Raw genomic sequence first — 13,767 nt, forward strand, 5'->3', positions numbered from 1 at the left:
CTGCTGTCCATTCGCCAGCCTCGGTTTCATGTTTATTCAGTGATCTGCTTCTAGGTATAGGTTACATTCCAAGACCAGTGAACTTCCAGCAGCCCTCAACTGCTGTCCATTTGCCAGCCTCGGTTTCATGTGTATTCATTGATCTGCTTCTAGGTATAAAGTTACATTCCAAGACCAGTGAACTTCCAGCCGCCCCCCAACTGCTGTCCATACGCCAGCCTCGGTTTCATGTCTATTCAGTGAACTGCTTCTAGGTATAGGTTACATTCCAAGACCAGTGAACTTCTAGCAGCCCCCCAATTGCTGTGCATTCGCCAGCCTCGTTTTCATGTCTATTCAGTGATCTTCTTCTAGGTATTTGTTACATTCTAAGACTAGTGAACTTCCAGCAGCCCCCCAACTGCTGTCCATTCGCCAGCCTCGGTTTCATGTCTATTCAGTGATCTGCTTCTAGGTATAGGTTACATTCCAAGACCAGTGAACTTCCAGCAGCCCCCCAACTGCTGTCCATTCGCCAGCCTCGGTTTCATGTCTATTCAGTGATCTGCTTCTAAGTATAGGTTACATTCCAAGACCAGTGAACTTCCAGCAACCCCTCAACTGCTCTCCATCTGCCAGCCTACTTTTCATGTCTATTCAGTGATCTGCTTCTAGGTATAGGTTACCTTCCAAGACCAGTGAACTTTCAGCAGCCCCCCAACTGCTGTCCATTCGGCAGCCTCTGTTTTCATGTCTATTCAGTGATCTTCTTCTAGGTATTGGTTACATTCCAAGACCAGTGAACTTCCAGTAGCCCCCAACTGCTCTCCATTCGCGCCAGCCTCTGTATTTCATATGTCTAGATTCAGTGATCCTCTTCCTAGGTATTTGGTTACATGCTAACGACCAGTGAACCTTTTACAGAGCCCCACCCCCCAACTGCTGTCCCCATTTTCGCCCAGCCTCGGTTTTCATATCATAGTTCAGTGAGCTGCTTCTAGGTATAAAGTTTACATTTCCAAGACCAGTGAAACGTTCCAGCAGCCCACCCCCAACTGCTGTCCATGTTCGCCAGCCTCGGTTTTCATGTCTATTTGTTTAGTGATCTGCTTCTAGATATAGGTTACCTTCAAAGAAAAACCATTGAAAACTTCCAGCAGCCTCCCCCCAACTGCTGTCCATTCGCCAGCCTTGGTTTTCAATGTCTATTCAGTGATCTTTCTTCTAGATAATAAGGTTTACATTCCAAGACCAGCATGGAACTTCCAGAAGCTCCCCCCAACTACTGTTCACCCCATTTAAAAGATCTGAGTTCATAGGATTAAGGCTTCCAGAGTTCGGCAGGGCCAACGTGAACCTTCCGAGCAGCCGCCCAACTGCTGTTCCCATTCCCCACCTTGTTTCATGTCTATTCAGTGATCTTCTTCTATGATATAGGTTACATTCCAAGACCATGAACTTCCCAGAGCCCCCAACTATGTCCATTTAAAAGATCTGTTCTTTGTTAGCTTTCCTTCTAGGGCCAGTGAACTTCCAGCAGCCGCCCAACTCTGTCCATTTTGCCAGCCTCAGTTTCATGTTCATCAGTGATCAGCTTCTAGTATAGGTTATATTCCTAGACCGGTGAACTTTCAACAGCCCCCCAACTGCTGTCCCTTCACCAGCCTCGATTTCATGTCCATTCAAAGATCTGCTTCTAGGTCAAGCTTCCATTCCAAAGCCAGTTAACTTCCAGCAAGCTCCCCAACCCCCGCTCCATCCATTCCGGTCAGAATTTGTTTCATGTCCATTCAATGATCTGTTATTAGGTCTAGTTTAAATTCAAGGGCCAGTGAACTTCCAGTAACCCCCCCAACTGCTGTCCATTCGCCAGCCTCGTTTCATGTCTATTCAGTGATCTCCTTCTAGGTATAGGTTTACATTCCAAGACCAGTTGAACTTCCAGCAGCCCTCAACTGCTGTCCATTTGCCAGCCTCGGTTTCATGTGTATTCATTGATCTGCTTCTAGGTATAAAAGTTATATTCCAAGACCAGTGAACTTCCAGCCTCCACCCAACTGCTGTCCATACGCCAGCCTCGGTTTCATGTCTATTCAGTGAACTGCTTCTAGATATAGGTTCATTCCAAGACCAGTGAACTTCTAGCAGCCCCCGCAATTGCTGTCCATATTCGCCAGCTTCGTTTTCATGTCCCTATTCAGTGATCCGCTTCCTAGGTATTTGGTTTACATTCCAAACTAGTGGAACTTTCCAGGCAGCCCCCCAACTGCTGTCCATATTCGCCAGCCTTGGTTTCATGTCTATTACATGATTAACTGCGTCTAGTATAGGTTACATTCCCAATGACCAATGAACTTCCAGCAGCCCCCCAACTGCTGTCCATGTTCGCCAGCCTCGGTTTCATGTCTATTTAGTAATCTGCTTCTAGGTATAGGTTAGGTTATTCCACGACCAAGTGAACGTTCCAGCAGCCCCCCCAACCTGCTGTCCGGATACGGCCAGCCATCCTTTTTCATGTCTATTCAGTGATCCTCCTATTCTAGGTATTTGGTTACCATGCTAACGGACCAGTTGCAACTTTTAGCACCCCCAACTGCTTGTCGCCATTCGCCAGCCCCCTGGTTTCATGTCTAGTTCCAATAATTCTGCTTTCTAAGGTATTTTTTTTGGTTTTTTAAAAAAAAAAAAAAAATAAAGGTTTTTTTTTTTTTTAACATTTTTTTTTTCCAAGACCAGTGAACTTTCAGCAGCCCCCACTGCTGTCCCATTCGATTTAAGCCCAGCCTCGTTTCATGTCTATTTAGTGATCTGCTTCTAGGTATAGGGTTACAATTCCAATACCAGTGAACTTCCAGGCCAGCCCCCCAACTGCTGTTCCATACCGCCAGCCTTCCCGGTGTTTCATGTCTATTCATTGATCTGCGTTCTAGGTGGCTTAGGTTACCTTTCAAGACCAAGTGAACTTCCAGGCATCCCCCCAACTGCTGACCGTTTGCTAGCCTCAGTTTCATGTCTATTCAATGATCTGCTTCTAGGTATAGGTTACATTCCAAGACCAGTGAACTTCCAGCAGCCCCCCAACTGCTGTCCATTCGCCAGCCTCGGTTTTATGTCTATTCAGTGATCTTCTTCTAGGTATAGGTTACATTCCAAGACCAGTGAACTTCTAGCAGCCCCCCAACAGCTGTCCATTCGCTAGCCTCGGTTTTATATCTATTTAGTGATCTGCTTCTAGGTATAGGTTACATGCTAAGACCATTGACCTTCCAGCAGCCCCCCAACTGCTGTCCATTCGCCAGCCTCGGTTTTATGTCTATTCAGTGATCTGCTTCTAGGTATAGGTTACATTCCAAGACCAGTGAACTTCCAGCAGCCCCCCAACTGCTGTCCATCCGCCAGCCTCGGTTTCATGTCTATTTAGTGATCTGCTTCTAGGTATAGGTTACATTCCAAGACCAGTGAACTTCCAGCAGCCCCCCAACTGCTGTCTATTCGACAGCCTTGGTTTCATGTCTATCTAGTGATCTGCTTCTAGGTATAGGTTACATTCCAAGACCAGTGAACTTCGAGCAGCCCCAACTGCCGTCCATTAGCCAGCCTTGGTTTCATGTCTACCTTCTAAGACCAGTGAACTTCCGGCGGCCACCCAACTTCTGTCCATTCGACAGCTTTGGTTTTATGTCTATTCACTGATTCTGCTTCTGAGTATAGGTTTACTTTCCATGACCAGTGAACTTCTACTACCCTCCCAACTGCTGTCCATTTAAAGATCTGCTTTTAGGTTTGGCTTCCATTCTAGGGCCAGTGGAACTTCCAGCAGCCGCCCAACCACTATCTATTTGCCAGCCTCAGTTTCATGTTCATACAGTGATCAGCTTCTAGTTATTAGGTTACATTCCAAGACCAGTGAACTTTCAGCAGCCCCCCACTGCTGTCCATTCGCCAGCCTCGGTTTTATGTCCTATTCAGAATGATCTGTCCATCAGTGGTCTGTTATTAGGTCTAGTTTACATTCTAGGGCCAGTGAACTTCCAGCAGCCCCCCAAACTGCTGTCCATTCGCCCAGACTCGGTTTCATGTCTGATTCAGTGATCTTGCTTCTAGGTATAGGTTACATTCCAAGACCAATGAACTTCCAGCAGACCCCAACTTCTGTCCCTTCGCCAGCATTTGTTTCATGTGTATTCAGTGATCTGCTTTAGGTATAAAGTTACATTCCAAGACCAGTGAACTTCAGCAGCCAACAATTGCAGTCCATTCGACAGCCTCGGTTTCATGTCTATTCAGTGATCTTCTTCTAGGTATTGGTTACATTCTAATACCAGTGAAACTTCCAGCAGCCCCCCAACTGCTCTCCATTCGCCAGCCTCTGTTTCATGTCTATTCAGTGATCCTCTTCTAGGTATTGGTTACATTCTACGACCAGTGAACTTCCAGCAGCCCCCCAATTGCTGTCCATTCGCCAGCCTCTGTGTCATGTCTATTTAGTGATCTGCTTCTAGGTATAGGTTTACATTCCAAGACCAGTGAACTTCCCACAGCAGGCCCCCCAACTGCTAGGTCCATCCGCCAGCCTCGGTTTTCATGTCTATTCAAGTGATCTGCTTCTTTAGTATAAGTTACCTTCCAAGACCAGTGAATTCCGCCATCCCCCCGGCAGACCCCAACTGCGTCCATTTGCCAGCCTCGGTGGTTTCATGTCTTTTCAGTGATCTGCTTCTAGATATAGGTTATATTCCAAGACCAGAAACTTCCAGCAGCCCCCCAACTGCTGTCCATTCGCCCAGCCTCGGTTTTATATCTATACAGTGATCTGCTTCTAGGTATAGGTTACATTCCAAGACCAGTGACTTCCAGCAGCCCCCCAACTGCTGTCCTATCGCCACCTGCGGTTTTATGTCATTCAGTGATCTGCTTCTAGGTATAGGTTACATTCCATGAACAGTGAACTTCCAGCAGCCCCCCAACTGCTGTCCATCACCAGCCTTGGTTTCATGTCTATTTAATGATCGGCTTATCAGGAATAGGTTACCTTCCCAAGACCAGTGAACTTCCAGTAGCCCCCCCAACTGGCTCGTCCATTCAACAGCCTCGGTTTCATGCTATTAGTGATCTGCTTCTAGGTATAGGTTACATTCCAAGAGCAGTGAACTTCCAGCAGCCCCCCAACTGCCATCCATTTGCCAGCCTTTGTTTTATGTCTATTCAATGATCTGCTTCTAGGTATAGGTTACATTCCAAGACCAGTGAACTTCCAGCAGCCACCCAACGCTGTTCATTTAAAGATCTGCTTTTAGGTTAGGCTTCCATTCTAGAGCCAGTGAACTTCCAGCAGCCGCCCAACCACTATCTATTTGCCAACCTCAGTTTCATGTTCATTCAGTGATCAGCTTCTAGGTATAGGTTACATTCCAAGATCAGTGAACTTTCAGCAGCCCCCCAACTGCTGTCCATTCGCCAGCCTCGGTTTCATGTCCATTCAATGATCTGTCCATTCAGTGGTCTGTTATTAGGTCTAGTTCACATTCTAGGGCCAGTGAACTTCCAGCAGCCCCCCAACTGTTGTCCATTCGCCAGCCTTGGTTTCATGTCTATTCAGTGATCTGCTTCTAGGTATGGTTACATTCAAGACCAGTGAACTTCCAGCAGCCCGGAACTGCTGTCCATTCGCCAGCCTTGGATTCATGTGTATTCAGTGATCTGCTTCTAGGTATAAAGTTACATTCCAAGACCAGTGAACTTCCAGCAGCCCCTCAACTGCTGTGCATTCGCCAGCCTTGGTTTCATGTCTATTCAGTGATCTTCTTCTAGGTATATGTTACATTCCAAGACCAGTGAACTTCCAGCAGCCCCCAACTGCTGTCCATTCGCCAGCCTTGGTTTCATGTCTATTCAGTGAACTGCTTCTAGGTATAGGTTACATTCCAAGACCAGTGAACTTCCAGCAGCCCCCCAACTGCTGTCCATTCGCCAGCCTCGGTTTCATGTCTATTTAGTGATCTGCTTCTAGGTATAGGTTATATTCCAAGACCAGTGAACTTCCAGCATACCTCCAACTGCTGTCCATCCGTCAGCATCAGTTTCATGTCTATTCAGTGATATGCTCCTAGGTAAAGGTTACATTCCAGGACCAGTGAACTTCCAGCAGCCCCCCAACTGCTGTCCATTCGCCAGCCTCTGTTTCATGTCTATTCAGTGATCTTCTTCTAGGTATTGGTTAATTCCAAGACCAGTGAACTTCCAGCAGCCCCCCAACTGCTGTCCATTCGCCAGCCTCTGTTTCATGTCTATTCAGTGATCTTCTTCTAGGTATTGGTTACATTCCAAGACCAGTGAACTTCCAGCAGCCCCCCAACTGCTGTCCATTCACCATCCTCGGTTTCATGTTCTAGTCCAGGTGGATTTCCTCCCCTTCTTAAGTATTAGGTTTCCTGTTATTCAGTGATTCTTCTTAATTAGGAACCTTATGTCCACATTCCCAATGTCTATTCAAGTTTTGGGGTCTTCCTTGCCTAGGTAAATTGGTTCACCATTCCAGACATTGAACTTCCACCAAGCAAATTGCAAATGTCCATTCACCAGCCTCTGTTTCATGTCTATTCAGTGATCGTCTACTTAGGTATAGGTTAATTCCAAGACCAGTGAACTTCCAGCAGCCCCCCACAACTGCTGTCCATTCGACAGGCTCGCGGTTTCATGTCTATTCAGTGATCTTATTCTAGGTATGGTTAACATTCCAAGACCAGTGAACTTTCAGCAACCCCCCAACTGCTGTCCATTTGCCAGCCTCGGTTTTATGTCTATTCAATTATCTGCTTCTAGGTATAGGTTACATTCCAAGACAGTGAACTTCCAGCAGCCCCGCCACCCCAACTGCTGTCCATTCGCCAGCCTCGGTTTCATGTCTATTCAGTGATCTTATTCTAGGTATTGGTTACATTCCAAGACCAGTGAACTTCCAGCAGCCCCCCAACTGCTGTCCATCCGCCAGCCTCGGTTTCATGTCTATTTAGTGATCTGCTTCTAGGTATAGGTTACATTCCAAGACCAGTGAACTTCCAGTAGCCTACCAACTGCTTTCCATTCGCCAGCCTCTGTTTCATGTTTATTTAGTGATCTGCTTCTAGGTATTGGTTACATTCCAAGACCAGTGAACTTCCAGCAGTCCCCAACTGCTGTCCATCCGCCAGCCTCAGTTTCATGTCTAATTAGTGATCTGCTTCTCAGGTATAGGTTTACATTCCAAGACCAGTGATATTCCAGCAGCCCACCAACTGCTGTCCATTCGCCAGCCACTGTTTCATGTCTATTCAGTGATCTGCTTCTAGGTATTGGTTACATTCCAAGACCAGTGAACTTCCAGCAGCCCCCCAACTGCTGTCCATTTGCCATCCTCGGTTTCATGTCCATTAAAGATCTGCTTCTAGTTTTGCATCCATTCTAGGGCCAGTGACTTCCAGCAGCCTCCCAACCACTATCCATTCACCAGCATCGGGTTTAAATTTCCATTCAGTGATCTGCTTCTAGGTCAGGCTTCCATTCTAGAGCCAGTTAACTTCTAGCAGCTTCCCCAACCGCTGTCCATTCTCCAGCTTTAGTTTCATGTCCATTCAATGATCTGTTTCTAGGTCTAGTTTACATTCCAAGACCAGTGAACTTCCAGCAGCCCCCCAACTGCTGTCCAATTCGCCAGCCTCGGTTTTATGTCTATTCAGTGATCTGCTTCTAGGTATAGGTTACATTCCAAGACCAGTGAACTTCTAGCAGCCCCCCAAAATTGCTGTCCATTGCCAGCCTCGTTTTCATGTCTATTCAGTGAACCTCTTCTAGGTATTTGTTACATTCCAAGACTATTGAACTTCCAGCAGCCCCCAATGCTGTCCATTTGCCAGCCTTGGTTTCATGTCTATTCAGTGAACTGCTTCTAGGTATAGGTACATTCCAAGACAAAAAAAAAAAAAAAATGAACTTCCAGCAGCCCCCCAACTGCTGTCCATTCGCCAGCCTCAGTTTCATGTCTATTTAGTAATCTGCTTCTAGGTATAGGTTATATTCCACGACCAGTGAACTTCCAGCAGCCCCCCCAACTGCTGTCCATCGGCCAGCCTCCTTTTCATGTCTATTCAGTGATCTTCTTCTAGGTATTGGTTACATTCCAAGACCAGTGAACTTCCAGCAGCCCCCCAACTGCTGTCCATTCGCCAGCCTCGGTTTCATGTCTATTCAGTGATCTTCTTCTAGGTATTGGTTACATGCTATGGACCAGTGAACTTTTAGCAGCCCCCCAACTGCTGTCCATTCAACAGCCTCTGGTTCATGTCTATTCAATAAAATCTGCTTCTAGGTATAGGTTACATTCCAAGACCAGTGAACTTCCAGCAGCCCCCAACTGCTGTCCATTCGCCAGCCTCGGTTTCCAGTCTATTTAGTGATCTGCTTCTAGGTATAGGTTACATTCCAAGACCAGTGAACTTCCAGCAGCCCCCCAACTGCTGTCCATCCGCCAGCCTCGGTTTCATGTCTATTCAGTGATCTGCTTCTAGGTATAGGTTACCTTCCAAGTCCAGTGAACTTCCCACATCCCACCCCCAACCTGCTGACCATTTGCTAGCCTCAGTTTCATGTCTATTCAATGATCTGCTTCTAGGTATAGGTTACATTCCAAGACCAGTGAACTTCCAGCAGCCCCCCAACTGCTGTCCATTCGCCAGCCTCGGGTTTTATGTCTTTTCAGTGATCTTCTTATAGGTATAGGGTACATTCCAAGACCAGTGAACTTCTAGCAGCCCCCCAACAGCTGTCCATTCGTTAGCCTCGGTTTTATATCTATTTAGTGATTTGCTTCTAGGTATAGGTTACATGCTAAGACCATTGACCTTCCAGAAAGCCCCCCAACTGCTGTCCATTCGCCAGCCTCGGTTTTATGTCTATTCAGTGATCTGCTTCTAGGTATAGATTACATTCCAAGACCAGTGAACTTCCAGCAGCCCCCCAACTGCTGTCCATCCGCCAGCCTCGGTTTCATGTCTATTTAGTGATCTGCTTCTAGGTATAGGTTACATTCCAAGACCAGTGAACTTCCAGCAGCCCCCCAACTGCTGTCTATTCGACAGCCTCGGTTTTCATGTCTATTTAGTGATCTCTTCTAGGTATAGGTTATTCCAAGACCAGTGAACTTCCAGCAGCCAACCCAACTGCCGTCCATTTGCCAGCCTTGATTTCATGTCTACCTTCCAAGACCAGTGAACTTTCGGCGGCCACCCAACTGCTGTCCATTCGAAAGCTTCGGTTTTATGTCTATTCACTGATCTGCTTCTAAGTATAGGTTATTTTCCATGACCATGAACTTCTACCACCCTCCCAACTGCTGTCCATTTAAAGATCTGCTTTTAGGTTTGGCCTTCATTCTAGGGCCAGTGAACTTCCAGCAGCCGCCCAACCGCTGTCCATTTGCCAGCCTCAGTTTCATGTTCATTCAGTGATCAGCTTCTAGGTATAGGTTACATTCCAAGACCAGTGAACTTTCAGCATCCCCCAACTGCTGTCCATTCGCCAGCCTCGGTTTTTATTTCAATTCAATGATCTGTCCATTCAGTGGTCTGTTATTAGTCTAGTTTACATTTCGAGGGCCAGTGAACTTCCAGGCGCCCCCCAATGCTGTCCATTCGCCAGCCTCGGTTTCATATGTCTATTCGTGATCTGCTTCTAGGTATAGGACATTCCAAGACCAATGAACTTCCAGCAGACCCCAACTGCTGTCCCTTCGCCAGCATTTGTTTTTTTCATGTGTATTCAGTGATCTTCTTCTAGGTATTGGTTACATTCTAATACCAGTGAACTTCCAGCAGCCCCCCAACTGCTCTCCATTCGCCAGCCTCTGTTTCATGTCTATTCAGTGATTCTCTTCTAGGTATTGGTTACATTCTAACGACCAGTGAACTTCCAGCAGCCCCCCAATTGCTGTCCATTTGCCAGCCTCGTTTCATGTCTTTTTAGTGATATGCTTCTAGGTATAGGTTAATTCCAAGGACCCATTAAATTTCCAGCAGAACAATGCTGTCCATTTTCCGCCAGCCTCAGTTTAACTCTACAGATCTGCTTCTAAGGTATAGGTTACCATTCCAAAGGACCAGTGAACTTCCAGAGCCCCCCAACCCCAAACCTTTGCCTGTTCCAGTTCGCCAGCCTCCCCCAAGTTTTATGCTTTTATTCAGTGATCTGCTTCTAGGTATAGGTTACTTCCCCCCAAGGAACAGTGAACTTCCAGCAGGCCCCCACTGCTGTCCTTCCACCAGCCTTGGAGTTCATGTTCTATTTAATGGGTCGGCTTAACAGGTATAGGCGAACCAACAATTTACCTTTCCTCAAGAACTGTGACCTTCCAAGCCAAGGCCCCCCAACTGCTGTCCAATCGACAGCCTCGGTTTTCAGTCTATTTAGTGATCTGGGCTTATAGGTATAGGTTACATTCCAAGAGCAGTGAACATCCAGCAGCCCCCCAACTGCCATCCATTTGCCAGCCTTTGTTTTATGTCTATTCACTGATCTGCTTCTAAGTATAGGTTACATTCCAAGACCAGTGAACTTCCAGCAGCCACCCAACTTCTGTTCATTTAAAGATCTGCTTTTAGGTTAGGCTTCCATTCTATGCCAGTGAACTTCCAGCAACCGCCCCAACCACTATCTATTTGCACACTCAGTTTCATGTTCATTCAGTGATCAGCTTCTAGGAATAGGTTAATTCAAGACCAGTGAACTTTCAGCAGCCCCCCCAACTGCTCTCCATTTCGCCCGCCCTTGGTTTCCTGTCCATTCAACGATCTGTCCATTCAGCGGTATGTTATTAGGTTTAGTTCACATTATATGGCAGTGAACTTCCAGCAGCCCCCCAAAACTGTTGTCCATTCGCCAGCCTTGGTTTCATGTCTATTCAGTGATCTGCTTCTAGGTATAGGTTACATTCCAGACAGTGAACTTCCAGCAGCCCCGAACTGCTGTCCATTCGCCAGCCTTGGATTCATGTGTATCGTGATCTGCTTCTAGGTATAAAGTTACATTCTAAGACCAGTGAACTTCCAGCAGCCCCTCAACTGCTGTGCATTCGCCAGCCTTGGTTTCATGTCATTCAGTTGATCTTTTCTAGGTATATGTTACATTCCAAGACAGTGAACTTCCGCAGCCCCAAACTGCTGTCCATTCGCCAGCCTCGGTTTCATGTCTATTCAGTGAACTGCTTCTAGGTATAGGTTACATCCAAGACCAGTGAACTTCCAGCACAGCCCCCCAACTGCTGTCCATTCGCCAGCCTCGTATTTCATGTCTATTTAGTGATCTGCTTCTAGGTATAGGTTTTATTCCAAGACCAGTGAACTTCCAGCCAGAACCCCCCAACTGCTGTTCATCCGCCAGCATCAGTTTCATGCTATTCAGTGATCTGCTCCTAGGTTATAGGTTACTTTCCAGGACCAGTGAACTTCCAGCAGCCCCCCCCCCCAAACTGCTGTCCATTCGCCAGCCTCTGTTTCATGTCTATTCAGTGATCTTCTTCTAGGTATTGGTTAATTCCAAGACCAGTGAACTTCCAGCAGCCAGCCCCCCAACTGCTGTCCATTCGCCAGCCTCTGTTTCTGTCTATTCAGTGATCTTCTTCTAGGTAATGGTTACATTCCAAGACCAGTGAACTTCCAGCAGCCCCCCAACTGCTGTCCATTCACCATCCTCGGTTTCATGTCTATTCAGTGATCTTCTTCTAGGTATTGGTCACATTCCAAGACCAATGAACTTCCTGCTAGCCCCCCAACTGCTGTCCATTCACCAGCCTCTGTTTCATGTTTATTCAGTGATCGTCAACTAGGTATAGGTTACATTCCAAGACCAGTGAACTTCCAGCAGCCCCACAACTGCTGTCCATTCGCCAGCCTCGGTTTCATGTCTATTCAGTGATCTTATTCTAGGTACTGGTTCACATTCCAAGACCAGTGAACTTTCCAGCAGCCCCCCAACTGCTGTCCATTCACCAGCCTCGTTTCATGTTATTCAGGTTGGATTCGCAACTAGGTACCAGGTTTTACATTCCAAGACCAGGTGGAACTTCCAGCAGCCCCCCAACTGCTGTCCATTCCGCCAGGCTCGGTTTCATGTCTATTCAGTGATCTTGGATTCTAGGTATGGTTACATTCCAAGACCAGTTGAATCCAGCGCCCCCAACTGCTGTTCCATTGCCAGCCTTCGGTTCATGTCCCCCATTCAATTAGCTTTTTTAGGTATAGTTAACATTCCAAATACCAGGAATCCAGCCAGCCAACTGCTGTCCAATCCGCCAAGCCTGGTTTCATGTCTATTTAGTGATCGCTTCTAGGTATAGGTTACATTCCCAAAGACATGAACTTCAAGCCAAGCCCCCCACCTGCTGCCCCTCCGCCAGCCCTCGGGTAAGTTCTATTAGTGATGCTTCTAGTATAGGTTACCATTCCAAGACCAGTGAACTGCAGTGCCTACCAATTGCGTCCATTTGCCACCTCTGTTTCATGTTTATTTAGTGATCTGCTTCTAGGTATTGGTACATTCCAAAAGACCAGTGAACTTCCAGCAGTCCCCCAACTGCTGTCCATCCGCCAGCCTCGGTTTCATGTCTAATTAGTGATCTTGCTTCTAGGTATAGGTTACATTCCAAGACCAGTGATATTCCAGCAGCCCACCAACTGCTGTCCATTCGCCAGCCACTGTTTCATGTCTATTCAGTGATACTGCTTTCTAGGTATTGGTTACATTTCAAGACCAGTGAACTTCCAGCAGCCCCCCAACTGCTTTCCATTCGCCATCCTTGGTTTTCAATGTCATTTAAAGATCTGCTTCTAGGTTTTGCTTCCATTCTAGGGCCAGTGAACTTCCAGCAGCCTCCCAACCACTATCCATTCACCAGCATCGGTTTTAATTTCCATTCGGTTCAGATGTCTGCTTCTCGGTCAGGCTTCCATTTCTAGAAGCCAGTTAACTTCTAGCACTCCCCCAACCACTGTCCCTTATCCACTGTAGTTTCATGTCCATTCAATTCTCGTTTTCTAGTCTAGTTTACATTCAGTGCCAGTGAACTTCAGCATGCCCCCTAACTGCTGTCCCATTTCGCCAGCCTCGGTTTTCATGTTCATTCAATGGTCTGCTCCTAGTCTAAGTTCTAATTCCGGCCCCAGTGAACTTTTTACAGCAGCCCCCCAACTGCTGTCCTTTGCTTTCTCGTTTTCATGTTTATTTCAATGCCTCTTCTTGGTCTGGCTTCCAGTCCAGGGCCAGAGAACTTCCAGGCATGCCTATCACTTCTGTCAACTTCCAGCAAGGCCCTCACTTCTATCCATTCTTCTTGGGGGGGTGAACGCTTTTCACTTCCATTCTCCAATTATTTTCAAATTTTTCAGCCTTCCTCAACTCCTTTTCAAGCTCTCCATAGGCTTGATTTCTATCTGCCACTATTCTCTCAGAGCCACCCATTCCCCCTTACTAATTTATTTAGGAACCAGATTAGTTCCCATAACATTCCTCCTTCCTTTACCACTTAATCCAGTCCTTCTCTCCCCACGTTCTCTCATACTCCTTACTTTGGGTTCTCGCTGCCTCCCTTCTGTAGAGCACTCTTCTCCGTACCTTAACTAAATTCCATAGAAGTGCCCCAATTCCTGTCTTATCCTCCCTCTTCCATGTAGTCTTCGAAGCCTTCTCTCAAGGTCTCTCTTCTGTCTCTCCTCATGCTTACAATTTAGGGATCTCATTGACTCATTTCCGAATTCTTTCCGA

This window comes from Macrobrachium nipponense, chromosome 1 (genome assembly GCF_015104395.2).
Source record: "Macrobrachium nipponense isolate FS-2020 chromosome 1, ASM1510439v2, whole genome shotgun sequence".
Lineage (NCBI taxonomy): Eukaryota > Metazoa > Arthropoda > Malacostraca > Decapoda > Palaemonidae > Macrobrachium > Macrobrachium nipponense.